Here is a 27,797-nt window from a genome sequence, read left to right as displayed (position 1 = left end):
GTCAACACCAGTAACAGTGACTTATATCTTTTAGTCAGCCTCAGCCTTTTGGTCCCAAAATACAAATCCTTAAAACAGTTACTTTAAATGGCATGGGAAACTTTGAGACTAAATATCTCCCGAGTGGGAGAGGATATCCGGTTTGTTGAGGATTATTTTAATCTATGGTTTCTGTAATACACATTACAGAATACACTCTTGGTGCTCTACAGTCTATTTACAGCATTTAAAGAAAATACTGTATGCTAAAGACTCTGTTAAATCTCAGGGTATAGATTGGTAATTCTTTCAAATATGTCATGTTTCATCATAACTAGCTGAAAGACTGTGGACAACAGAATATTATGCACACATATGATCACATGTCATTCCATCTGGAATGGCATCTGTGACGCTGCAGGTTTCACTGTGCTTCTAGCTTGCGGTTTATTAAAAGACTCTCTCATCAGACCGCATGCTTAGCTATTTTGCTTGTTTTATGCACATGGGCATCTAATTCTGTGACTCTGTTATATGTAGTATGGCCATTATTGGTGAATTATTTAGCACCAAACCTTCTGGCTTTCATGACAGCGTTGTAAGTGCAGCTGATTTTCTACTTGCCACAAGCTTTGTTTGATTTGCTTTAGGCTAAACATCCAAGTCTCCAAGCCTGATTAAGAATGGCTGTTGTATGTTTGTATAGAGGGTCAGAGGGTACATTCGAGGAGTTTACTTTGAATATACACTGCCTGGCCAAAAAAAAAGTCGCCACCAAAAAAAAAGGTCGACTCATCGGGCCACATGACCTTCTTCCATTGTTCCAGAATCCAATCTATATGCTTCCTAGCAAACTGAAGCTCTTTGTCAGGTTAGCCTCACTGATTAGTGGTTTTCTTAAGACTACACAGCTGTTCAGTCCCAATCCCTTGAGTTCCCTTTACATTGTACGTGTGGAAATGCTCTTAATTTCACTATTAAACATAGCCATGAGTTCTACTGTTGTTTTCCTTTGATTTGATTTCACCAAACATTTAAGTGTTCGCCGATCACGATCAATCAGGATTTTTTTCCAACCACATTTCTTCTTCGAAGACAATGGTTCCCCACTATCCTTCCAGTTTTTAATAATGCGTTGGACAGTTCTTAACCCAATTTTAGTAGTTTCTTCAATCTCCTTAGATGTTTTCTCTGCTTGATGCATGCCAATGATTTGACCCTTCTCAAACAGACTAACATCTTTTCCACGACCAGGGGATGTGTCTTTCGACATGGTTGTTTAAGAAATGAGAAGCTACTCATTGCATCAGTTGGGGTTAAATAACTTGTTGCCAGCTGAAAGATAATCACTCATGCAGTAAATATCCAATAGGAGGCTCATACCTATTTGGTTAGTTAAACACTGGTGGCGACTTTTTTTTTTGGCCAGGCAGTGTATGTTATTAAATGTTATCAAAACATGGGTGCTAGGCGCCGGGTCAGGTTGGCTCACAGTGGCGGCACGCACAGTCGCAGCGGCTCAGGACTCCATCCGACCATGCAATTTCGTTGTATGTTGTATAATGACAAAATAAAGCACTTTACCTTTACTTTTACCTTACCTTTATTAAGTGAAAATAATAATAATACTCTTTGTCTTCAATTACAGGTCTGATGTTGTTCTGTGCAGTGGAAGTACTTCATGCAACCACTGTTGGACAAACAACCAGCACGACGAGTACCTCTCCCATCACTACCACCAATAGCGCCAGCACCACCACCACCACCACCACCACCAACATGACGAGTACCACTCTCATCACTGCCACCAATAACGCCACCACCACCGCCAACATGACGTGTACCACTCCCATCACTGCCACCAATAACGCCACCACCACCGCCAACACGACGAGTACCACTCCCATCACTGCCACCAATAACGCCACCACCACCGCCAACACGACGAGTACCACTCCCATCACTGCCACCACCACCGCCAACACGACGAGTACCACTCACATCACTGCCACCAATAACGCCACCACCACCGCCGACACGACGAGTACCACTCCCATCACTGCCACCAATAACGCCACCACCACCGCCGACACGACGAGTACCACTCCCATCACTGCCACCAATAACGCCACCACCACCGCCGACACGACGAGTACCACTCCCATCACTGCCACCAATAACGCCACCACCACCGCCGACACGACGAGTACCACTCCCATCACTGCCACCAATAACGCCACCACCACCGCCGACACGACGAGTACCACTCCCATCACTGCCACCAATAACGCCACCACTACCGCCGACATGACGAGTACCACTCCCATCACCACCACCAATAGCACCGACATGACGAGTACCGCTCCCATCACTACCACCCATAGCACCAGCGCCAGCACCATCAGCGTTACAAGTACTGCTCCCATCACTACCACAAGCGGCATCACTCCCAGCACTGTCGCCACCAGTAGTAACACTGAGACACAGGGAGCACATAAGTCTGATGCTCTGAGCTCAGGTAAACAAAATCTATATCTATATCTTGCATACGTATTTATTATATATACATCTTGCACAGTTGTGATGCCATCATGCTGCACAGCCTAATCTTGTTAATGTAAAAATAAATAGTATTTTTTAATATATATACACGAACCCAATGTATGCGATCTGATCATCATTTCTTCTCTAGAAGAATTATAGTAACAAGGTAAATAAAGTAATCCACCAAGACTCTGGGGCCAACCTTAGAAGAAGGCAGGTTTGGGCTTTGGTTACTTTTAACATAGCCTATACCACCAGTTTAATGGAAAGGCACCTAATCCATCTTTTTTTTTTTTGTGCCTTTATTTAAAAAGAAAACTATAATAATATAACATTTCAAAAGTTTGTTTCAAACTTAGAATTAGCCGAAATCGAAACTGGGATATTTATGATACTTTACTTTTACTGTGGTAGTTACTCATTAACCTTTTTTATTAAAGCATAGTTAAAACATAATGCCAGTAAAGTGTTATCTAACAAAATGACTGGAACCAACAGCTGATCCCAGGTCAGATGTAAGCGCACACAAGTCATGCGTCACGCTGTCTCTTCTCTCACCTCTCTAACCACGTTCAGTGTGGTTTGATCTGTGGTTAATGTATGAACGAAACATTTCCTCTGACACTTCCTTGTTTACTCTGCAGTCAAGCTGTTACTAGCTGATCGAGTGAAAATGTTCTTGTCACTTCTTCCCCTGCTCTGTCTATCATTCATAAAAGTGCTGACTGTGACAAGACAAGTCAAACATACATTAATAATTTGACGCACATCCTGGCGTGGTATAACCAATAAAGTCAATGTCTGCAAATAAGAAGTAATATGTTACTTTTCCCATTGAGTTTGAACTTTGTCCCTTGGGTGTAGGAACCGCAGACTCCTTCCCATCATCAGTAACTGTTAAATCTGATATTAAAGGTGACTCAGAACTTGTACGGCGTCTCCCTTTGGCTACTTGTGCAATTGCCAGGCAACTTGTGCAATTGAAAGTGTTGTGTGAATTATGCAATCGGGATCTGTATTTTAATTGAGATTATGCAGTTATAGCATGTACAGTATCACAAACCTTTGGCCGTTTATGTGGTTTCGATTTTTCTGTGATGCCAGTACTAGCGATATGGAAAATACCACTCTGGTTTAGAAATGGACAAAGACACGATGTTGGCATGTTGCGGCACCACAATAACCCCAAGGCTACCAGCTCCTTGCTTTGTTTTGTTGTAAAAACCACTGGTAATCAAAGATACATAGCCAGCAATGAGCGGGTAATTTGTTGTCTGAGGTCCCACCTTTTGTTAGGGCAAACAGCAGAGTCAATTCGGCCATATGATCGATGACTTGGTAGTCTGTCTGTAGAATTACTTTAGAGAAACACAGCTTTTCTAGGGGTGTATTTAGTGGCTGAATCATGTGTGTCTGAGCAATTTTCTGGACCCCAGTGCCATCTCTCACACACTCACATACATACTACAAATAAACCTTTGTCAGTGCATCTGCTTTAGTTTCTCACAAGGGGATTACTGATTACTGTTAAAGCTCAAAGGTCAGTCTAATCTCCTGGAAGAAGAAATTACATTTTAAGGTATACTGTGACCGCGCGCCTTATCTCATATGTAAAAACACCACCAGAAGATTACAGTCAGTCATACAGCGGAGTACAGTAACTTCACCCACAATCTGGGTGTGTTAGACCATCTATTGGGTGTGTTTAGATGATGACATTACTTGTAACCTTGTAAAAAAGAAAAAAACTGGATGGCACGAAAGCATTCTATATTCAGAAAGTGACATATAACTGGTTCTGACCGCATTTATGCTATTTTGACGATCTCTTTATCTTCGTCTTTATGATCATATGCCTGCATAGCACTTCCAATCAGCTTTAACTGTACTATGTGTTTAGTGCAGGTTTGCGCATGGCAACATACTATTATACCAAACTACAATCTGTTTATCTGTTTTTATAACAACATAAGGTTGCCTATTCAGGTTTTCACAAGCATCAAGGGATAAACACAAACAGCTCCTGAAGGGTCACAATAAATAACAAACTTTACTCTTCAGCTGCACATATTCTGACTACTCCCAGAGCTGCTTCCAGAGAAAAAACATGAAAACAAAGTATTAAAATGGAACGGTCAGGGAGCTTGTCTAATGTATTGCTGCACATTAAATTAAGGATTTCAATTTGATATGGATTAATCACATTAGCAATACTAATCTTGCTCTGTTACTTGACATCTGGGAGGAAGAAAACCCAAGACATACCAGAAGATGTTACTCTATCACAAGGCTAATTTATAAGTTTAATTTTTTTTTTTAAACCAATGATGTCTGTTTGCAAACTTAATAATTCTTTCTTTCTCTGTCCTCCTCTCAACAGGAAGTGTTGCAGCCATAATTTTCTGTTTCATCGTAATGGCCTTACTTATATTAGGAGGATTGTACTTCTACAAGATCAGGTGGGTCAATAACTTCAACAAAACTACTAGACTAGTGAAAAAAATCCCTAATACTCCTCCGCATTTGCTCTGGCTATTCCTTCAGCCCCTTGTACTCAATAGTTTCAGATGTTATTGTCACTTGGGATCATCACATATACAATAACTGCCCTTTTTGCCTCCTTATACACCACCATTATGTGTAGTTTGTTAGCCAGCAGCTGCTTGTCAGTCTGATAATGTACGTCCTGCTGTTCTCAGCCATTTTCGTGTTGTGTCCCATTGCAACCTGGGAATTACCAAATCATTGGTAGGGCCCAGGGATCTGGTGGGACGAATTAGCCTAAATCTGCCACGATCAGAGCCTCTGTGCCACCGTTCAGTCTGGCCGTTTCGTCCACTCAACTTCATCTGTCACTCAACTGTCTTGTCTTTGTCTCTCTCTGCAGACGCACATCATATGGTCGTCTAATGGACAGCAACGAGTACGGCACTTTAGGAAACTTCAGCAACCCCATCTATGAGCACTGAATCAAAGCGTTTGACCTCCATTCCCAGAAGAACCCAAACTCCTCAGTTTGCTTACAGTGCCATTCTAGACAGTGCAAATAATGGATGATGTTAAGGATTGTCAGACTTCATGACCGTGAGATGTGACCTGCTTCCTTGATTGCACTGGACTGCAAGACGAAACACAAATGTGACATTTCAAATGTGACAGCTCCTGACCCATTGCAGCTCTGGCTGAATAGACCATATTTGCAATAGCATGACTAGAAAATCTCAGGATAACTTGTGTGTTAACAGAGGTATTATTACTTTTGTTTCGAAAAGAAAAACCATGCAAAGTAGAAAAGGTTTTAAAAAAACAGAGAGGCAATAAGTGGAGAATACCTAGCAGTGAATGGTAAACTTGTTCTAAATACTGGGAGCAACAATAGGAAGCCAAGAGAAAGAAATTACAAATACAGCGTAACAGGAAGTAGAGATATCTTAACAACACGATGGGGCGGTGCAAGTGATAGCAACGGTGACAGCCCAGAATGGAGTGTGTAAATCGTTTTCCAGGGTATACTTGTACTCAACCCGCCCAACTATTCTTGAGCTAAGAACAAAATCCCCACGACCCGCAAGTGCTGACAAACAACCCACATTTCCTACGTCAACCCTTTTAGAAATAAATAGGTTTATGGAAGAACATCTCAGATAGTGTTTTTTCTTGTGTTTTGGTGTGTTTTTGTTGTTCTTTAAAGCATTTTTGATGGTCATTCTTTTTCTTTTCATTTGCATTCAGATGAGAACCAATGCAGTGTTGATGCTTTTGCCTGCAATATATTGTTTGATGTGAGTGAGTAATCTGTTCAATAAATGTGATAAACGAATAATGTAGATCAATGGGATGTTTGTTTTGAAAGAAAATTCTGAGAGAAGATAATTTTATGGTGAATTTCCAGGTGTTTTTCAGTCAGGTGAAGCAAAGCCAAAGGAGGAGAGAAAGGAATTTTTCATCCAGGCTAGCTGTCAGTGACTGTCACTGTTGTAGACTGTCAGTGTGGCTCTGAATCTAATCTAATCAATGTTAAGTCAGGTTCCATGGAGTGCTGAAGGCCTGCCTTTTGGAGATGATTTCAGTATTTCATTATACACCGATCAGCCACAACATTAAAACCACTGACAGGAGAAGTAAATAACATTGACCATCTTGTGACAATTCACTGTTCTGCTGGGAAACATTTGGACCTGGCATTCATGTGGATGTTACTTAGACATGTACCACCCACGTAGACCAGACCAGACAGCCCCACCCCATAGCAATGACACTCCTTGATGGCAGCAGCCATCCCCAGCAGGACACAGCCTGACACAGACACACACACAAAAACGGTTTAGGAACAACTCAAAAAACATCCCAACATTCTGTTACCAGACACCACAGGACACCATTAGTCAGTCAGGAACATGGCTGATTTCAATCAAAGTGTAAGTAAAGTGACTCTATTACTTTCAGATTCAAATGCCAAATGTTCTTGTATTTATATTTCACTTTTTTACGTAGTGGTACTCAAAGCACGAGAGTCACAATGACCCATTTACTGTTCTCTTACTCAAGAAGTTTGCTGTCTGGTTGAGCAAACATCAAGGGGGCTTAGAAGGAGTCTGACAGCAACATGAAAGCTTTCCCACAGAGGTAACGCTACTGTTACATCACCTATGTTGCATTAGCCAAGTTGGGTTAAATTTAGTTTACCTTTAAGCTTTAAAGCCTCACGCATCCAATGGGAAAGGGCATTTATTAGACTATTTATCCCAGGATTTCATGAACTGATATCAGATCAGTCAAATGAAGATAGATTTAAATAGGAAAATGGGCTCTCTTAAATCGAACCCTACTCTCCAGTAATGGCAAAGGTCATTAAGTCATTTATTGTCACATGCACACAGTATAAAATGTGTTTCCCTATACAGTGAAATTCTTCTTTTGCCATCCACCCACATGCCTAACAATATAGAATATAAAAAGATACATATATTACAAAACATAAAATGAGTAGTGCAAATGTCCATGTGCAAATGAGAGTGTAAATAATGAACTGAAATGTAAACAGAAACTAAAAAAGTGAACAGGGCACTGTATGACATGAAGTAGCTGTCAGCTGTTTAGGAGTCTCATGGCAGTGGGGAAAAATTACTTCTTCAGTCTTGAGGTCCTGCATTTCACACTTGTGTTCCTCTGGCCTGAGGGTAGAAGTGTGAACAGTCCATGTTGGGGGTGGGAGGGGTCCTTGGTGATGGAGAAATTAGGCCATTAAAACAAAAGAGGTGCATTATAGCCTGTGAGATCTGGTCCATTTGGTATCTAAGTGTACATGTGAAAATTCTGTCTGGCAGTAGAACCCGCAAAAAGGATCAGAAAATGTCTCTGGGGAACAGAAACACTGGGAAAAAGAGCAATGAATAATCTGCTATTTTGTCTTCAACCAGTTTAGTGCTAAGTTATTCTCAATTCGTTTGTCATCAGCAGACTGTTAATTGAAAACCATAGTATTTGTTTCTCACATATATGAAGCAAAATCACCAAACATTCTCTCGTCAATGGTTTTCTGTTTTACATTATCAGATTTTACAGACTGAATGACTTTTAAAAAAAGGAACAAACACATTGATAATGGAACTGAAAGTTATAAACCAAAGTCAGACGGCGCATTTATTGTTGCTCTCGTCTTACTGCGAGCTTGATTTAAATACAAGTTAACGAGTTTAATTACATATCTTCATTCAGAGCCTCTGCCACGCTTGTCATGGTAGATTTTACACATACAGTATATCATGTGTTACAAAATGACAGTATGACAGCTGTGAAAGTCATGACAAGAAAGGCTGGTTCTGGTTTGGTTATCCAGAAAAAAAAAAAAAAAAAACTAGTGCCACTATCTGAATACAAAATGGCTGTAATTATGTGAAACAAATAAAATAATGCTACGACACAGCGTGTAAAATATACACGGAGGCGGAGGTTCGGTGTAATGGCTTCATTGTTGTTCCCCAAAAGGCGGCAGAACATGTATCAGTGGAAGCTTTAATAACAGTCCTGTCATCACTCCCTCCCAATCCCAACTGAATGGAAGCGTTCTCCCTCTTTCTGAAAACCTTTTCCCATTAAATCTTCCTCTTCTTCCCACGCTGTTTCTCCCACCACAAAATCCTCCCTGTGTTGTTTTTCCATCTTCTCATCTTCTTTCGCCACCTTCACCCAGGGTCTAAATTGATTACACTTTGTAATGTAGTTAGTATTTAAAAATTAAACCACGTTCTTGGTTATATATCACTAATATACTATGCTGAAACTAGTGACTCATTAACCTTAACAGTGTGTAGAAAATGCCTGACGTTCACAGTCAACAATAAGAAATTATCCCAGGTTCTTCTTTTTGGTTTGATAATTTGATTTTCTTTCCTCGTCCAGAAGCCAGATCAACTTCCCCACCAACAAAGTTTTTGTGGGGAAGGTTGATCTGGGTTTGCTCCGATGGGAACTGGTTATGCTCTGGCAAAGGTCTGACAGGCTATTAGCACTTCACTTATGTGCAGAGATGTTTTGTCCAGATACCAGACCAGATTTTGATAAGGAAATGAGTCTGGCTACATCAAGTCATAACTGTCCAGCAGTCAGACATTGGTTTGCTGTTTGTTTGTTTTTTATCACTCTTCTATGTAAAACTATGTGAGTTGTAAGATGTCTCATGGTTTTGTGGCGAACTTCAAGCCATAGACATAGGCTATTGTTTTTAAATTCACACCTGAAGAAATGTGAAACAGCTGTAAAAGGTCTATCTGTCAAATGTAAGGTCAGTCTTGGATTATATGGGTAAGAAAGGATTTTGAAGTACAATAAGTCTATTTATCCTCACTGTAGGGCTAAAGTGTAATAAAAAAAGTTTGACCCCTTCACCAAATAAAACCTTAAAACTAAATTGGTTACTAAGTAACAGCCTTATAACAAAGACCCATTGTTGAACCTCTTATGTGTATCTCCAGTTAGTCTTCAACTTTTGGACAAATAGTCTCTTATTATTTTTGACTTGACGCACAATTCTAAGTTCAATCAAAGACTGCAAACTGCATATTATCATTTCCTTCGCTAGTCACTGTCTTGAAAAACTCTTTGGTCTTTGGACATGCAAAACATATACTGTTGCTATGGCCCAACAACTTTATCTGATTGAATGGTCTGTAAAACAAAGGCTTTTTTCCCAACACGTCTCCCATCCAGGAGCCACAACATTAAAACCACTGACAGGAGAAGTAAAACTTCTGGACCTGGCATTTACGTGGATGCTACTTAGACTTGTAGCACCCACCTAGACCAGACCAGGCACCCCCACCCCATAGCAATGACACTCCTTGATGGCAGCAGCCACCCCCAGCAGGATGCAGCCTGACACAGGCACACACACAAAAACACTTTAGGAACAACTCAAAAAACATGAAGAACAGCACAAGGTGTTGACCTGGCCTTCAAATTCACTAGATCCCTAACTGAGGTCAAGTATCTGTGGGATACACTGGAACAAGCCTGATCCTCAGAGGCAACCTCCCCATCTTGGCAGGGGCCAGAACCAGCACATTGAACTCCAAAGCCTCTTCTCAAGAATTGAATAGGCAGAGGTGTAGCTCTTCAACAAGTAAGGCAGGCAACCACTTAAGACCCTAGGTTGACAAACTTTAAATTACAATCCGTGCTAATTGTTCAATGAGTTCAGGAGACCTCCTTAACAGTGCCCCACCTGACTCAACTCTCCACACTAAATCCTGTTATATGTTGTGTGTATAACTCTTTTAAGTAGTTAAGCATGACAATGGCGCCCAGTTGAAAATGAAAAACAGCTGAGAGGGGAAAAAGAAAGCAAAAGAAGGGGAAGGAGGAAAAAAAGAAAATAAGCCAGTGGTGATGAGACAGATAATGATTAAAAATCACATTAAGTAGCTAACTAAATGCTGTGATCTCGCCTTAACTATGGAGGAGAGACATTTAAATAAATGAACAAAAATTCACCAGCATCATCATCGTCATTATTTGTTCTTTATTTAAAGAGCAGTGCAGCTCTGTTGTCCACAATCCAGTCACCAAGGGGCCATGATAGCCTGTAGGAGCGCCTCTGCCTATGGGTAACAGCACAGAGGGCACTACTGCAGTGTGCAACCAAATTCAGGTTGTCTTTTGTAAGAGAAAGAATGTGTTGTACTATCTTACTGTTTTACACACATCTACACACTTAGGTATAAAAACTATCCATGGCTTGTTAAATAAAGATGAGAAATTAGATTCAGTTGTATGTGTTTTATTGTTTTATCATGTGTTGAAAATTGCTTTCCTAGGCAACTTATTCTAACGTTATACAAATCTTAAGATAAATAATGGATATTTGTACAATAGAGTGTACAATACTAATGTATTTTGCTATCTTCCACCAACTGACACAGCACCTCTCTACTTGCCGTCATTACTGGGCAGCGGCGGTAATAATAGAGGGAGATGATTCTTGTGCTGCACTGTTATTATCAGGCCCTAAATACTCCAAGCAGTGTGTGTGTGTCCTTTATAATTACACTGAGGCAAAGGCGGTAACATTATTTACATGAGAAACATCTGGATAAGAGAACGTGATATACCGAACAAGGACTTAAACTTACTGTCTGAATAAACATAGAATGTGACAAATACAGCCCTGATATGAGCCACGGTCCATCACTGTCACTGCATTACATCTTTGCAGTGCGGTTTGGTGCCAGTAAACTGAGCTTATGTGAACAGACACATTTAGTGTTCATTGAGACGTTGCAGGAGAAGCAGCTGCCTTGGTGATACCCAGGAAAAATCTGACAGACAGTTTCCTTTCAGTTCATTCACTGGCCTCATTAAGCACAGTCGGTGCTTTGAAAAACAGGAAGAAGCCTCTTCCTTTCGTTTGTCACACACACCAGTTTAACAGTTGAAACCACAGACTGGAGACCTGCTGTGAGGGAGGCGGTGTACATATACATATGATGTGAGACGAAAACTTCTAAACCTTTAACAAAGTGGCAAATCATCAGATTCTGAAATAGCACATGCCACATACCATGGTATGGCATGGCAAGCATGTGTGGATAGCAAGAGTCTTTGGTTTTATTCAGTTAAAGAAGGATGCTGTTAGTTTTCTCATGTTTGAAAAGAAAATGACCAACAAACATTTGATTAAAATCACATTTTGAGTGATTTGAGTGTGATTTGAGTGTACATTTGTACTAAGTTACATGTAGCCTTTGGTATACTTGTTCGTATTGTGGCAGGTGTGTGGAATATGCTGGAAGTAATGGAGACTATTGTGATAAATTCTACAATGATACAAACGTGTGAAATATATATATTTTTTTATTAAATATACTTTATCATTCATGAACATTTAAATAGTATTGCAGTGCTAGAAGCTCTACGAAGCTGCCTGTGTTTGACACCTAGAAAAGCACACATGCACGGTGTTCTACTAAAGGAACGGAAACCACCGTCTGAAATGCAGTTTTATCCGAGAGCTACAACGAGCTGAGGTTTCACTTTCTGCCACACTGAAGCTTCACTGGGTCTAGTATCAGCATGCTAGTTTAACTTCATTATTAGGCACTCCTGCACTGTTTGAACACTCCTAGGTATACAAAAAATATCCATGGCGTGTTAGATACACTCGGCAATGCTGCAAAGGGAGAGAAATTGTTTGAAGTAACATAGTTTCACCTCACACCGGATGTGTACAAACTCAACCACATATCTGTGGTTAAGCGGTGACAAGTAAAAAGGCAGACTGGAAAACACCTTTGGGGAATTTTCCAGAGAACTGAAATTTGTCCCGGTACACAAAACCAACATACACAAGCACCCACACACAGTAGGGCTGAGGAGAGTGGTCAAATTAACAGAAACACCTTGAAATCTGTATCCAAACCCCTGCGGCAAAGGGGTACATCATAAAGTCTATTAAAGTCTATTAAAATAGAATCCGTTTTAATAGATGTCATTATTATCTGACTTGAACACTTTTCCTCTATGTAACAGATGCACAACTGACCTTGGGCTTCGCTCTGACTTTTTCATCAATCATATTTATATGAGAAATAGTTCACCGTGTTATCCTCAAAGGTTGCTGTGGTAATGATATAGACCTAATGACTTATCACGGATATGACTTTAAACCTCCGACAAAGCAAATTTCCCCATCTGTTGGACCATTGCCCTCCATGTTGTCGTCTAACTTATATTCATACTTATACAAACGGAACCAGGCAGACCATGTAGCGTTGGTTTGTCATGTGGGCAACCACGCATTTACTTTCACATTCCCATAATTCACAGCCAGAGTATTAGGCCAGATTTTAATATTAAGAGATAAATCTACAGTTGGAGCACACAATACGCCTGGTTTCTATTCTGATATTCGCATTGTAAGGTGTTTTCCTTCATTTGTCTACCCGCTTCGATCCTAGATACATATGATGGCATAGGACTCCACTGCCCTCTCTGCAGAGCATCTACCAGCGTAGGGTCCACAGGAGAACTGCCTCCATCACCAAGGACCCCACCCTCCCCCAACATGGACTGTTCATACTACAACCCTCAGGCTGGAGGTACACAAGTGTGAAATGCAGGACCTCGAGACTGAAGAAGTCCTTTTTCCCCACTGTCATGAGACTCCTAAACAGCTGACAGGAGTCTATAATCATGGACTACTTCATGAACATCTACTGCACTGTTCACTTTTTCAGTTTCTGTTTACATTTCAGTTCATTATTTGCACTCTCATTTGCACATGGATATTTGCACTGCTTTTGTAATGATTATTTATTAATAATTATTTATTATTATATTTATTATTAATTATTAATTTTGTATTATATGTATCTTTTATATTCCACTTCTAAGATTTTATATTTTCAAGCATGTGGGTGGACGGCAGAAGAAGAATTTCAATGTACAGGGAAATGTGTTTTTATACTGTGCACGTGACAATAAACTCTTTGAATCTTGAATCCTGTTAGCAAAGTCGAGTCAAAACAAGTGGCACGGCGTTCGCAGCAGTATAACAGCAGACTCCTTCCTTTCCTGCTGCTGTGGGGCTTTAGAATCAAACCAAATCATATCTGGAGTTTGAGAAGACAAAAGTAGCAGACAACACAGACACTAAATACATGGACAATCACAACACAAACCTCATCACCATGTGTAACAGCTTTTCATAGTGTATGGAATATTATTATAATATCCATTCTGTTTTATTTTTGTATTATTCATTGTTTTTATTTCTTATTTTATCTCCTGTGTGTGTCTTTAAACTGTCTGCTGCTGTAATGCTGCAAATGTCCCCACTATGAGATAAATAACGTATTGTGTTGTTATGTGATGTTGTAGTGGATTGTTGTCACCACTAGATGTCACTAATCACAAACATTTATAATATGAAAGCTGCATCACTGACAGAGACAAAGAGTGTACGTGTGTGCTGTTCTTTTATAATGTTCAAATACAAATACAAAGAAAAAACACCAAAAAAACACAAATACAAAGATTTTGAAAAATATATACAAAAAATATACAAGAAATAACAATATAGGGCGTTAATTATTATTAATAATATAATAGCCCTTCTCTGGCGTTAAATGCCATTTCTCGTTAGCTCCTTTGGCTCAACGTCTTGCAAGAAATTAAAAGCAAACAAACTCAAAGTAAAGACTGACAGGTGATTGAAACATAATATCAGACCACTAATTACACTTAATGAAAATATTCCCTTCAGTCAAATTTAACAAGCGCTACCCTTATTTTTTGGTGTTCATCTGCAAGCCAATTTGTGCAATTTCTTCATCCTTCATCCAGATTTCCAAATAAATAAATAAATAAATACACAAAGCAGAGGGATCTGCATCAGGTTATTTATTACTTTGGATCAAAATTCAGTGGGCATTTAGTATTTGTATTTTGCAGTATACCTGTTGTCTGTGCAACATAAACGTGCTGGTGCAGTGTCAGCAGTGCATTTTATGTTAACCATCAATGGTTGTTTGCCAGAGCTGCACAGGAGAGTAAACTGTAGCAAGACAAACCCAGAAGGTTAGCCATGAGGAGTATAATGGGGTTTATGGCTGAGGAGCGAGCGTTACAACTGTAACTATGTTTTTATAAATCCACCGTATCAGGATGCTGAGAATGCCAGAGGGATATGGGCAGCGCCATCTTGCGAGTTTGGAGCCAGAGTCTGCTCAGTATGGTCCAAGAGTGGAGCCACGCTGAGCTGCATTATCGATGACCTACCCACACTTCCGCCAGATTTGCATTTTTGTTTAATTTTATATGTACATACTGTATATTATATATACCTTTATATATACAGTCTATGGTTGAGATAGTTTTGGGTCTGATTTTGTGTTCTCTCCAGAGCAATAAAAGCCTCACTATGTTTTTCACAGCAGTATAGCCCATCACCTGGAAAAAGACTTTGTGAGTAAAATGGATAAATTGGTTGAGTTTAAGTAAAAAGAGTGTGCATCTTTTCTGGAGAAACAGACGAAACAGTAATTTTAACTGACACAATGACAGGGTACATTGTACCAGACAATGAGTGGTTTATCGACGATATTAACAATGTCTTTCCCATAATCTTCCAAACAGTCCCTAATGTCTTTTTCTACATCCATTTAATACTGTTTCTTTGCCACAAATTGTGGCATGAAGCTAGAACTCAGGTTTTGCCTTTTTAACAGGAACAGGTTCTGATTTTAAACGTCATTATAAAGTGTTACTTCCTCCAGGAAATGCTGTAACACTGACCTTAAGTAAGACGAACACTCATGTTGACATCAGCAACAGAGATTGCATACATTTTTCATTTCATGAGAAACAAGCTAAACAACAATTAGAGGTTTAACTGACACAATGCATCCTGTGTAGCACTAACAATCCCACGCAGACCTTCCAACCTGTTCACTCCCTCTGGATAGCCTTAACTGTGAGACTTTCCACAATCTTGAGTTGTAGAATCCCTTCATCTCCATCACGCTGTTTCCTCGCTAACACTGACATTTCTCTTACTGTCGCACCAAAAACAAATGTCCAGTCCAAATTTTAAGTAAATCTAAAATCACTGCATGTCAATCACTGCATATCAAGGGAACAGGGCGTTCACAGTCAGGGCCCTGTGGCTGTGAAATAATCTGCCTGAGGAAATCAGGTCAGATGACTCTGAGATCTCTTTTGAAATGCTACTTAAGATACACCTTTATCTGAGAGCCTGCCCTAGTTTTTACTTGAGTTCTAAGTGAGTTTTAATTGAGTTCTTAACTGTATTTCTGTTTTTTTGTTTTTCTTTCAGTTGTTCTGCTTTTATAAACTCTATTTCATGAGCCTATTTTTTTTTTTATTTTTAAAACTGTAGTTGATTTGAAAAGTGCTGTATAAATAAAGATTGTTATTATTATCATCACCAGATTACATCAGAGAAAATAATTTCCCCTCAAAAAAGTAGTATGTTAGCTTTTAGTGATATCAGAAACACAAGTCTATTAAAAGAAGACGCCTAGGTCTGAGGCTCATTAAACAGTGTAAAAGTTGTCGGATATGCATCAATATTATTTATGTGTGTGGGTCAGGATAATGGTGAAGGAAGGGTGGTGACTGACGCTAATACATAATTATACACAGTATATATAGATATATTCAGATATATTTATATATACATGCACACACACATAATTCTTCCTGTTGCGCTAAAAGGGAGGAAGAAAATGTTCCGGTTTTCTACAGTATACTCTCCAGATGGCAGATTTTCTCCAGACATGTCCGGGAATTTCCATTAGCTTCATGACACTGTTGCTACACTCCAAGACAGTACAGTGTCTGGACTGAACTCAATGGCCGTGAGTCATTATTTTTCAGTCACACAATTATTAGGATTAATGACACACCTGTTTTCCTTTGGAGTTGTCTTCTCTTGGAGTTTCGGTAAATGAGACAAGCTGCATGGACATGCCACAACGACAAACTTGATACGACAGAGGACAAAGGGAAAAGCAGGACTACACACACACACACACACACACCAACACACACACACACACACACACACACACAAGGGCAGAGGAGACACATGTGAAAACTATCAGGGCGGGGCTGACAATTCCAAAGGTGGGAAATCACAGGACAGGGAGATGACGAGAAACAGGTGAAACCAATCAAGATGGGGAAGACAATCACAAAGGAGGGAAGATACAGGAAGGGACACAAGACAGGAAACCAAGAACTTAACAAAATAAAACAGGAAACTGAAAAACATGAAACATGAATGAAACTCAAAACAGGAACACAGGAATCAAAAAACCAGAACCGTGGCATCTGCAGGCAGAGGCAGTATACAAAAGTCCTGTGTGGTAGCATGAGAGTGACAGACAGACGGAACAAAAAACACGGTGATATGTGAAAATGGCTCAGATACTGAGTGTTGTCATTATATCTGACTCATGTTGGATTGTGTTCACTATTGTGAAATGTCACATTTGTAGTCATAGACACAGACAAAGAAACAGAAAATTATGATGCCAGCTGGCTTACGGTCCAAATCTTCGTTCATTCTCACAATCTTCCCAACAGTCCTTTAACATGACGTCTTAGTATAGATTTACTACTGTTAAACAAAATGTGGCATGAAGATGTAGTTCAGGTTTTATCTTTTTAACAGGAACAAGTTCTGATTGCAATGGGACTATTTGTCAATATAAAGTGCTGTAACACTGACCTTAAGCAAGACAAACACTGGAGACTCTCTTCATCAACAACAAGGACATCATACTTTTCTCTACATTCGGTAATAAAGTGACCAGATAAAAGCTCAAACAATGAAAACAGAGAGAAAGTAGTCGATTGTGACAAGTTTTCCAGAAATGGTTTTAAATGTAACCATGATCAAATGTTTTATTTTCAGTAGTTGCCTGACTGGTCTGGTGATAATATTTGCTTAAACGCACATCTTAATTCACCTCTTCCTGTACATAACCACAAAGACGTTTGGTGGATGACGCTATTATGCATAAATGTGACGGAAACCAGTGCTATATCTGGGTCTGACTCAGAGCAATTAAACTGCTGTATTTTTGTTCACAGACTTCTGCACTCGATATGTGTTTTTGTTTGGGGTTTTTTTGTCTCATGCTGCTGGAGTCATGCAATGTCTGTCGGCGGTGATGATGAAGCTTTCCTGTCTGTCCGGTCATGATGTAACAAACCAGCTGTAATAGACCTGTTGTGATACTGCATTCATAGCATATGATGAGTGCTTCATGTGAATCCTGTTCAAGACATTGGTAAATTTAGTGCTGCAATCCTACGCTAACATGCTAGCACCATTTTTGCCATCATCCAAAATACTTGTCTGTTTAATGTTATATATTACATTAGTTGTCTGGTTGCATTAGCACTTACATTACACAAGATTCTTGCGTAGAACTCAGGCATACTGCATCATATATGGTCAGTGCCTGATTTCAACACCGCCACAGAATGGAATCTTTCTAGCTTTTACTCTTTACTAAGCAAAAGCATACGGTAAACTGATGGCTATGGCAGCTCCAGAATAACTGCCGTTAGCATTAAAATGAAGAAAGTCAAGTGTACACTATATATAAATATATATACATATATATATATATATATATATATATATGTGAGTGTGTGTGTGTGTGTGTGTGTATATATATATATATATATATATTTTTTTTTAAACAGTCTTTACTCTTTATTAAACTATACTGTATTGATACTTCTGCGTCAATTTGAAGCCGTAGTTACGACAGCCCAGACCCTACGCAGACCCTAACGCTGTAAACAGGCATGCACCTCCCTAGAAATGCAACTATGCATCACGCTGATGCAGAGCTGTCGTCGGCTTGGCAGTAGTGTGTAGAGGTGGTTCAGACCTATCTTTGTCACATCTATCCATCTATCTATTTCCTCTAAGGGTGGCTAAGGATGTTTAATATCTGCTGGAAGCGGCTAGTTATGTTCTACCAGACTATAGCCAGTGGCCTCTTTTATGCTATGGTGCGCACCTTGCGGCTGGACAAACTGATACACAAGGCGGGCTCTGTGGTAGAGCTGGAGTCCCTGACATTGATGGCAGATGCAAGAACACTGGACAAAATCCGGACCATTATGACCCTCTACATGTCAGGCAGAGAAGCTTGTTACGACTCTACAACGCCTCCCTGTAAGGAACCAACTGGACTTTGGTCATTGCTGATACTACTGTATATTTTTTACATAGCAATTTATGTAATTATTATTATTAGTGCAAAAAAAGACACAGCGCCGACTAGCGTTTGGGTGGCGTTTGAGTAGCGTTTTTACAGAGCGAGCCAGACTAATGAGCGCACAACTATAAATGGCTCACACCGGTGTAGGCTATGTGCATAGGTTTGTCCATCTATGTCCTGCAGAGGTATAAACAACGCTTTACTATTGATGTGCCTTTTTACCCAAGTTGTACTAAAAGTGCTATACAATGTTTTTCATTCATCCATTCACACACACTCACACACCAGTGGCAGCGGAGAAGCAATGCAGGGACACAACTTTAACGTCTTGCCCACTATGACATGAGGAGAGCCCGGGATTCAAATCAGTAACCCTGTAAAGAGACCTTCTTCTCTAGAGAAAGCATGTGCATATTAAAGACGAGGTCATTCCAGAGGAGGTCTTGCTTTCGTGCATGCTTATTCACTGTCATGGCTTACAGTGAAATTTAATTAAACCATCATTAATATATACACGGTTTCAGCTCTGTGACAAGTCCAAATGTCTGCAGAATTAAGGTTATCAATTATTTATTGATAATGAATAGATTTATTTTAAATCCCTAAATTTGCTAGTAATGTTGACATACCGTAGACTGTCATGTTTGCCCTATGTTATAAGTGGTTTGGAGTGAGATCTCGATTACATTTCTGAAGTGTTAAATTCATCTAACCAGTGTCATCACAATGAGCTCCAAAACCTCTCTCTAAGAATCCTATGGGTGGGGGTTGTCCATCTTTACTCTAGATACAGTCAGTCCTTCTAAGGTGATACCTGCTCATGATTCATCTTGGTCATGAGTCACACTCAGGCCTTTGAGAGATTTTCACACAGAGAAGAGATGGGAAGAGAGGAGGAGGAAGGTTTTAGAATGATGAAGTAACACAGAGGTGTCTCACACACACACACACACACACACACACGCACACACACACGCACAAACTCCTCTGATCAAAGTGTGGCTCCACTCTGTCTACTGTAAAATTCCACTGAATGCTCAACACCCCCAGACATGGTTTCTCTGTTGGCTCATTTCTCTATCGCGTCATTCAGATTTCATTATCTGTCATTTCTCAGTCCTTGACTGTCGCCACATCAATTCACTCAGTTCAACCTTTAACACATCGTCAAGCAAGAACACAGGTGTCAGATGATTCTGCAACTGGTTGTGGTAGAGACTGTGGTTAAAGTTTCGAATGTTTCAACGGATTGCAACTGACTTGCACACCTTCTTTCATTAATTAAAACCCTTAAGCCTTCATGCAAGAGCATACAAGCACACATAATCATGTGATGATTTTTTGGGTGATTTTGAAGTCTTATTTATGTATAATTTAGGATAGAATACATAGCAAACACCTCTCAATTACATTGGTTTCAGTCTTTTCTTTACCTTTTTATGCCTTTGTTGTATAGTGCAAATTTCATCAAATGAAAATTTAAACTCATAAGCTCAATTACCTAATTGGACGTAATGTTTAAATTCAATAGTTTTTGTTAGTCTATTCCAGTGCCAGAGCATTTGGCATTTATGTCTGACGTACAGAGGTTCCGTCCACTGACGGTCCAAACCTAAGTAAATTTATGGCCTCCCTTTAAACAACAGAATAGCTTCATGATGCACAGTGTTCCAACGTGCATATTTAGGAAACCTCAAACACCAGGGGTATAGGCAAGCACAGAATAGACACATGAATTATGTTGTGTTGAGTTTAAGAATGGAATCCCATGTTACCGCAATGTTTAACACTTTTAATTACAGATCCCAGTGCTCTACTCTCTGACCGCCGGCTTCTTTGAATGTCACATGTTCATTCAGTGTCAAGCCAAGATATTTATACTGATCAGTATATGACAGCGCTAAAGAACCCAAATTAAAAATAACAATCTTATCTCCAGAGATTTTTTGTCCTAAGTGTACTATTTGGATTGTTGTTGTGTAACATTTAGTGTTGTCTTTATTAACCACAAGTCTTCATTTCCAGCAACATTTCATAATAATGTTCAGGATAATATGCAGATCTGCTTCTGTTTTTTCTATTCATTTTGTCCACCCCTGAGAATAGTTTTAGGTCAGTGAAAACTGAACTTCTGGAAAACTCACTCCAGTGAATCAATATCTCATTTGTTTACAGGATGTGAATTTGAAGTTGTAGTGGCAAACATGGGTGGTAGCTTACCAGAACCAGTAATACATATCTTTACAGGCTCATGATTGGCCAAATGGCTCTAGGGGTCGGGCTATATTGGCACCCGTTGGTTTAGCATGTGTGTTTCAACTGTGGTTTTACATTTTCATACGGGCAGTGGATGTGGACAGGATGTGGATGAGACAAGGGAAAAACCCATTTTAAAAAACACATCGTCATCTGCATATGGTGAGATATGACCATCATGTTTAAGTGCGAAGTTAGAAGCTTTGATTTCAAGAGCAAAATCATTAAATGGAAAACAATATAATGATAAAGGACTTTTGAACGCTTCAACATTTTCTATAATTTTTCTTAAAAATGCCTCAAAACATCAGCAGACTTTCATACAAATCCTGAAGGTGTTTCCCGTAACTTCTAATCAGTCTTCCACAGCAGCTTGGAGGAATTTTAGCCCATTCCTCAGAACAGTACAACCACACCACTTTAGTTCTGTTGGTGGGTTTCCTCACACGAACAGTTTTCTTCAGGTTCTTCCGCAACTTCTGTTGGATTAGGGTGTTCTTGTTCTTGTTCTTGTTTTTCTTTAACCATTATTTTGTGGAACAACTTGCATACTTGGGGACATCGTCTTGCTGTTTCTTTTAAGAGTTAGCTCATGGACAGTTGTCCTAACATTTTCTTCGAGAATTTACTGATATAATTCAGAATTCATTGGTTCATCAATGATGGCAAGCCGTTCCTGGTCTAGATGCAGCAGAACGGGACCAAACAAGGACATTACCGCCCCCGTGTTTCAGGGACAGGATGAGGTCCTGATGCTGGAATGCAGTGTTGTCTCCAAACATGACGCCTCTCATTTAAACCAAACAATTATACTTTAGGCTCATCTGTCCACAAAACATCTTCCCAATAATCTTCTGGCTTGTCTACATGATGTTTAGCAAACTGCAGATGGGCACAAATGTTCCCCTTGAAGAGTAGTGGCTTTGTCCTTGCTACTCTGCCATGCAGATTATTATGCATCTTTCTTTTGGAGTGATCTTTGTTGTTTGACCACTCCTGTGGACAGTGTTGTGCATGAACGCGTTCAGCACATTCATATTTTTGTGAACTGTGAACAGAATGCATAATTTTTCCAACTGTGAGCGTAGACGTGAGTTTTGCTCAATCTGGAAGGAAATAACAACGTTCACCCCTGTTCAGGAAAAAAAAGAAAAAAAGTCTTACGACAGCTGTCAGACGACGTGCGATTTACGGCATACAGCATGGCTGGTGCAGATGAAAGAGAAGCCTCCGGTTGAGGCGGCTTCAAACAGTTAAGTAATTTCCTAGTATATACAGTAGATCAATGGTTATTCAAAAGAACAGTACAGATCCTGGCAGAAAAAAATATCACGGACTGGGGATGGATGGGCAGATTCTATTGAACAAGAATAGCTCAAAGCTGTTCATTAAAAAACAAAAAAAACAAAAAAAAAAACGGAAAAAATGAACACAAACTGTTCATTTTGGAGTCTATGAACTTGTGAGTGTGAACTACAAACTTGAATTAGTTCACTTTTATCTGTGTGAACAGAACTTTGAACTAGTTTTTGTTTAGTGTGAACTTGCACAACACTGTCTGTGGAGGGTGACAGTCATCTTGAATCTCTTCCATTTGTTCACAATCTGACTGTGGATTTGTGGATTCCAAGTTTTTAAAAAACACAACGTGACATCAAACGACACCTGAGTCTCACTACATTGACTGGAAACACTTCTGAACAGGTGGACTTGAAGGGATGCAAAAACTTTTAAGTGGCTCTGTATATGAACATGACACATCTGCCATCACAAACACACATAAGAGTCTCGCTTTCAAAAATGTCAACATTCAAATGAGTTCTAGTGCATTTGCTGAGGACTTGTAGTATATCAGTGCAGATTTCCCAATAAAAAGTCATAGCGCATAAGAGAAAATAAATAACCCTGCCACTGACTCAGCATTTGGATGATGTGTGTGGTAAATGTGTGGTAAACCTCCTGTCCTGCCCCTCCCCTCCACTTCAACCCCCGGCAAAACCGGTATTACACAATCATGGCCCAGGTCCTCTGCCCTGCCCAGCCTCTTTACCCAGGGAAGATATATGAGCGATAGTCTGTACGGAGCTCAGAGGTTCCTCTGCAAACACAGTGACCACTGCTGCACAGAATCCTATTGGTTTTATACAGGATTCCAAAATAACAGTTATCTGTTACTGCGTAAAACTGGTGAGTTTTTATTTATTTCTACACAATCTAATAAATGATACTTTTTTAAATTGTTTTTAAGTATTTTGTTAAATTTTTATTATTTTTATTTTTGAGAGCAAACAATAAGAAATGGGGCTCCTGACAACCACCCTGGTCATCGTCTTTCTTACTACAACTTCGGCTACACCGGTAAGCTAACTTTTATTCATTTTTTACTTTATTTTAATACTTTATTTTTATTGACTGATAATGTTGGGACTGTTATTTGATTTGGACAATGTATGTCTGTGCTCACAGTGAAATTGTCAGTTCAAACAGCTTATGACCGGCTGGAGATGCTGTTACCTAGCAGGGGATGGAGATCTTAAATGTATTCTTAAATGTAACTGTATCTCTCTTACTATGTCAAGTTCCTCGCATTGTCCTTGTCTCAGTTGTGTGTTGTGTGAAAAAAAGGATACATCCACTCTGTTGGAAAACCAGTTTAGCCAAGTCAGTAGTTCCAGACGTATTTTTTTAAAATTGTGTTTGTATGTTTTGTAGCTAAAATTCACACAGTTTTCCGCGGATATCAGTTCTTCAGTTACATAATACATGCGAGTTTTGCATGCTTAAAACTGCGTGGCTATAGCATAGATTGCACTTCTGGAACACATCGGTCAATTTCTAGCTTCATTGTAACCCATCATGACTAGTTTTCATTAATGAATTCTCTTATGACATGATATGATATCAGTTTTAGATTTAGTCGTTGCATTTTTGTCAAGTTTTAATTATTACATTATTCACACTACAACTGACAAAATCAATTAGACCAATTTAATTAAGCTTATATGTGCTGCAGAAATTTGAATCCAGGTAGCAGGCTGTATCGACACTGCACTCATAACACTTGTGCAATTATACATATCCCTTTCAAGAGTCAAATATCAGCCTGTAGTGTTGTCCTTGATTGGATCATAAATTGTAGATAGATGGAAGAAGAAGAATTCATTCCAGGAACTACATTTATGTACTACAAAACTGCAACTTGAAAAGTGCTTAGCTGAGACTTATTTAACTTCATTGTTAGCTTACTTACCATGCTGGAGGCAGCATAGATACCAGGGTGATGCAGTATTCTTCCCACCTAATTTGTAGCCACGGGGCTTGAGGCTACTGTCAACGACCTGAGATCAAACGCTCCTTATCCAAGCCAATGACTGGGACGCACATTTTGAAAGACAGTCAGCCCATACGGAGAGATCAAGCATTTTGAATGTCCGATATTGAAATAATGTTTTCTCATATCAAATAACATTTTAGTTCCATCTTGTCTTGTTAACACAAAAAGGCTCAAATTCCGTCATAGTTTTAGCACACCAACGTCGCGACAAACGAGAGTGCACACTGTTTTTTTACAGCATCTGCAAGGAATATCTCTATCATTTGTTTTCTGCTCCACAGATGCGCTTGAGTCGGCATCATGATGCTGACATACTTGAAAAAGACTGGAGACAGGAATGGCTGCATGGGAATCGCAGGTGGTTTTCGCGGTCTGTTGAGTCTCACAGCGAATCTTCAGAAAGCGATTCTTCGGAGGAAAGTCAGTCTTCTGAGGAAAGTCAATCTTCTGAGGAACTTCCCATCACTGAAGAGACCACAGAGGCCGTGCCTACTGACGCCATGACAACTGCTTTCTTGACAAGCATCACTTCTGGAGATGGGAGTACGTTCACCCCCGAACCGGACGTGATAACAACGCCCCTGCCAGCAACAGCTAATGTCACCGAACTATGTAATGCGACTCTGTGTTTCACAGAGGAGATTCCAACTGCAGCTCCAATCACAGACAACAGGGGAGACAATTAGGCAACAGTTAAACATCATGTAACCATACTCCTATTAAAGGTCTATTCACAAAAGTTCTGCTGCAGTGGGATGGATGCTGGGTGGCCTCATCCACTTTAAAACAACATAGATGTAATCTTTCTCTGGTGATAAATTTACATTTAAGAACACAGTAGTCTAAAGAATGCAGAGTTGATACATACATTCAACCTGGAATGGCCCCACTCTATTTCCTAAAATTTTATTTTCCAGTAACTCAAGGAACTGAGAAATGTAAATTTGGCTTCACCTACTTAGTTTCAAACCTACTGGTTTGGGAAAAAGACAGAGATGTAAAGAAGGTATGCACATAATAAAATAATCAACTTGAAGATTGAATAATAGTCCAAAGAATGTGATGTTACAATAATATTACAATAATACCTTTATGCCCATATGGCTCTGACTGAATGTACAGGAGCAGGAGGCTGTTATCTGGATAAGTCTACGACTATAAACTTCAATGAATGTGTGAGGACATCATCAAATCAATAAAAAATTTAAAAGAAAATCTTCAGAGCTTGGAAATGACCACTTTCAAATATTTTCTTCAAACACAATTCAGAGTAATGTGCAGTTTATGCTTCTGCGTCAGTTTGATGCCGTAGCTATGGCATCAGCCAAGACCCTATGCAGACCCTAACGCCATAGCTTGACGTGCACCTCCACAGAAATGTCACAGCGATGCAGACCGCAAGAGCTGTGATTGGTCCGCTTGGTAGTAGCGAGTTTCCGTCTCAAGCTCCACAATTTTTGAACTCATTGTTTTGGAGGTTTGAAGGTACAGGCATTTGTACGACTCGTTTTCAGCGAAATTTCAGTAAAATTTCAGTTGCCATTGTTGAAAGTGAAACAGGAAGTAGAAACAAAAATTAACCCGACTGGCAAAAAATATACAGCACTAACGAGCCAGACTGATGGGCACACAAGTATAAGTGCCTCGCACCGGTGTAGGCTACATGCATAGGTAACGGCGTCTATGTCCCGCAGATGCATAAACTGCACTTAATACTGTGATCTTTCTCTGTACAATCATAGGTTTTCTGTACCAAGAACTGCAGATAGCTAAATGAGCATTCTTTAATAGCAGTGTAAGGCCAGTATATAAACAAATAAAGATGCCTTCTGATAGCTCACATTCCACGAGACCATTTGACGACCCTTTCCTAGTGATAATGTTTCTAAAATGCAACTACATGTGTATGTTTGTGTTTGCATGGCATAATCCATTTTATCAAATTTATAAAAAATATATATAGAAATGTGACAAAATATAAGGATGTTCTTCCATTTAAGTTAAAGGAAGTTTTGCCAGTTAGACAAAAAAAAAAATAATAATTTAGAGAAAGTTATACTGGGGCCACTGATACCTACTGGCATAGTTTTATTAACTGAAATGTGTACTTGAATATGATTGTCTATTTACTGTATGTGTGCTAGGATCTTCATTCTGTTAAAACATACATTCAGATGTATTATTGAGTCAATTTTTTATAAGTGACATGCAGACCTGCATTGTCGTTGTCTCACCATCACTGTATGCTAAAAGTAGTCATCTTCAGTTGTTCCACAAAGATCTGCTTATATACTCTTTATGCTTATTCTTTAAGTGAGGCCTCCTTACTCAGGGAGATACATTTTTTCAAAGCATGCAAAACAGTTGTTCTTCTGCATGAGGTGCCCAGAGTATGTATCCCACAGCAATGTGTTTATTCGTTGTGGAGGGTGTGTCATGTTTGTCTTGTCGGTTCTCGCCTGTTGTCTGTACGTGCTGACAAATAGGCACAGTTCTTGCCGCAGTGGGTTTGCTTTAATTATGGGTCATAAATTTAAATTTTCTCGAATTAAATATAGCATAGAGAGCCTTAAGAACAATACCTTAAGGTTGTTGGCTTGTTCTGTATTAAATGGTGGTGTGTTTCGTTTTGTTAAATGGATCCAATATATACTATTATTGAAAGATTATAGGTGTTGTGTAACAGCATTGGCTTGTCTACAAAAGAAAAATAAACCATTTGAAACTGTCGTAAAATCATTTACCTCTCATTAGAGTTGGAAGTCTGTGTTTATACATTTTAACACATTTGAGTGTGAATATGAATTCTTTTGTAGCCTATTTTTCGTATCATGGATAGGATGGAGAAAATTAAATTTACAGTTTAAACTGTGTAAACTTACTATCACCTATAGGAAAAAGAGCACGCATCATGTCATTCTATTTCCTGTGTTTACCTACTTCAGACCTTTTGCGTGAATTATACTTCTCCGTCAATTTGACTCTGTAGCTATGGTGACCGCGTCAGTTTGACTCCGTAGCTACGATGACAGCCCAGACTGTACGCCGACCTCAACGCCGTAGCCTGACATGCACGTCCCCAGAAATGTAACTACGCGTCAATTTTCAAATTGATTGTTTTGGATCAATAAAGATGGAACAGGAAAGGTTAACTGAGGAGGTTCGGAGATACAAACATTTGTATGACTTATCTTCCCTTGCCATTGTTGAAGTGAACCAGGAAGTAAACACCAGGAGCGGTGGCGTTTTTACAGAGTGAGCCAGACTGATGAGCATACAAGTATAAATGGCTCGCACCGTAGGCTACATGTGTAGGTTACGCCTTCGAGGTCCCGCAGAGATATAAACCGCGCTTTACTGTCCAACTCCCCTTTGTTTATGTCAGTTCTCACACCGGTGCCTCCACATCCCTCTCTTTT

The 27,797-nt window shown here is 39.6% G+C and overlaps 1 long non-coding RNA gene across 1 annotated transcript; it reads left to right on the top strand.

The window, feature by feature from the left end:
* Nucleotides 1-22,969: 22,969 nt before the first annotated feature.
* Nucleotides 22,970-27,137, top strand: LOC311507687. Its single transcript, XR_014699735.1, has 3 exons — nt 22,970-23,231; nt 23,328-23,402; nt 24,660-27,137. It is a non-coding gene; the product is annotated as an uncharacterized lncRNA (long non-coding RNA).
* Nucleotides 27,138-27,797: the final 660 nt, after the last annotated feature.

This window comes from Chelon labrosus (genome assembly GCF_963514085.1).
Source record: "Chelon labrosus genome assembly, chromosome: 22".
NCBI classification, from domain to species: Eukaryota; Metazoa; Chordata; class Actinopteri; order Mugiliformes; family Mugilidae; genus Chelon; species Chelon labrosus.
The sequence above is the reverse complement of the archived record's forward strand: the minus strand, read 5'-3'. Positions and strand labels throughout refer to the sequence as shown.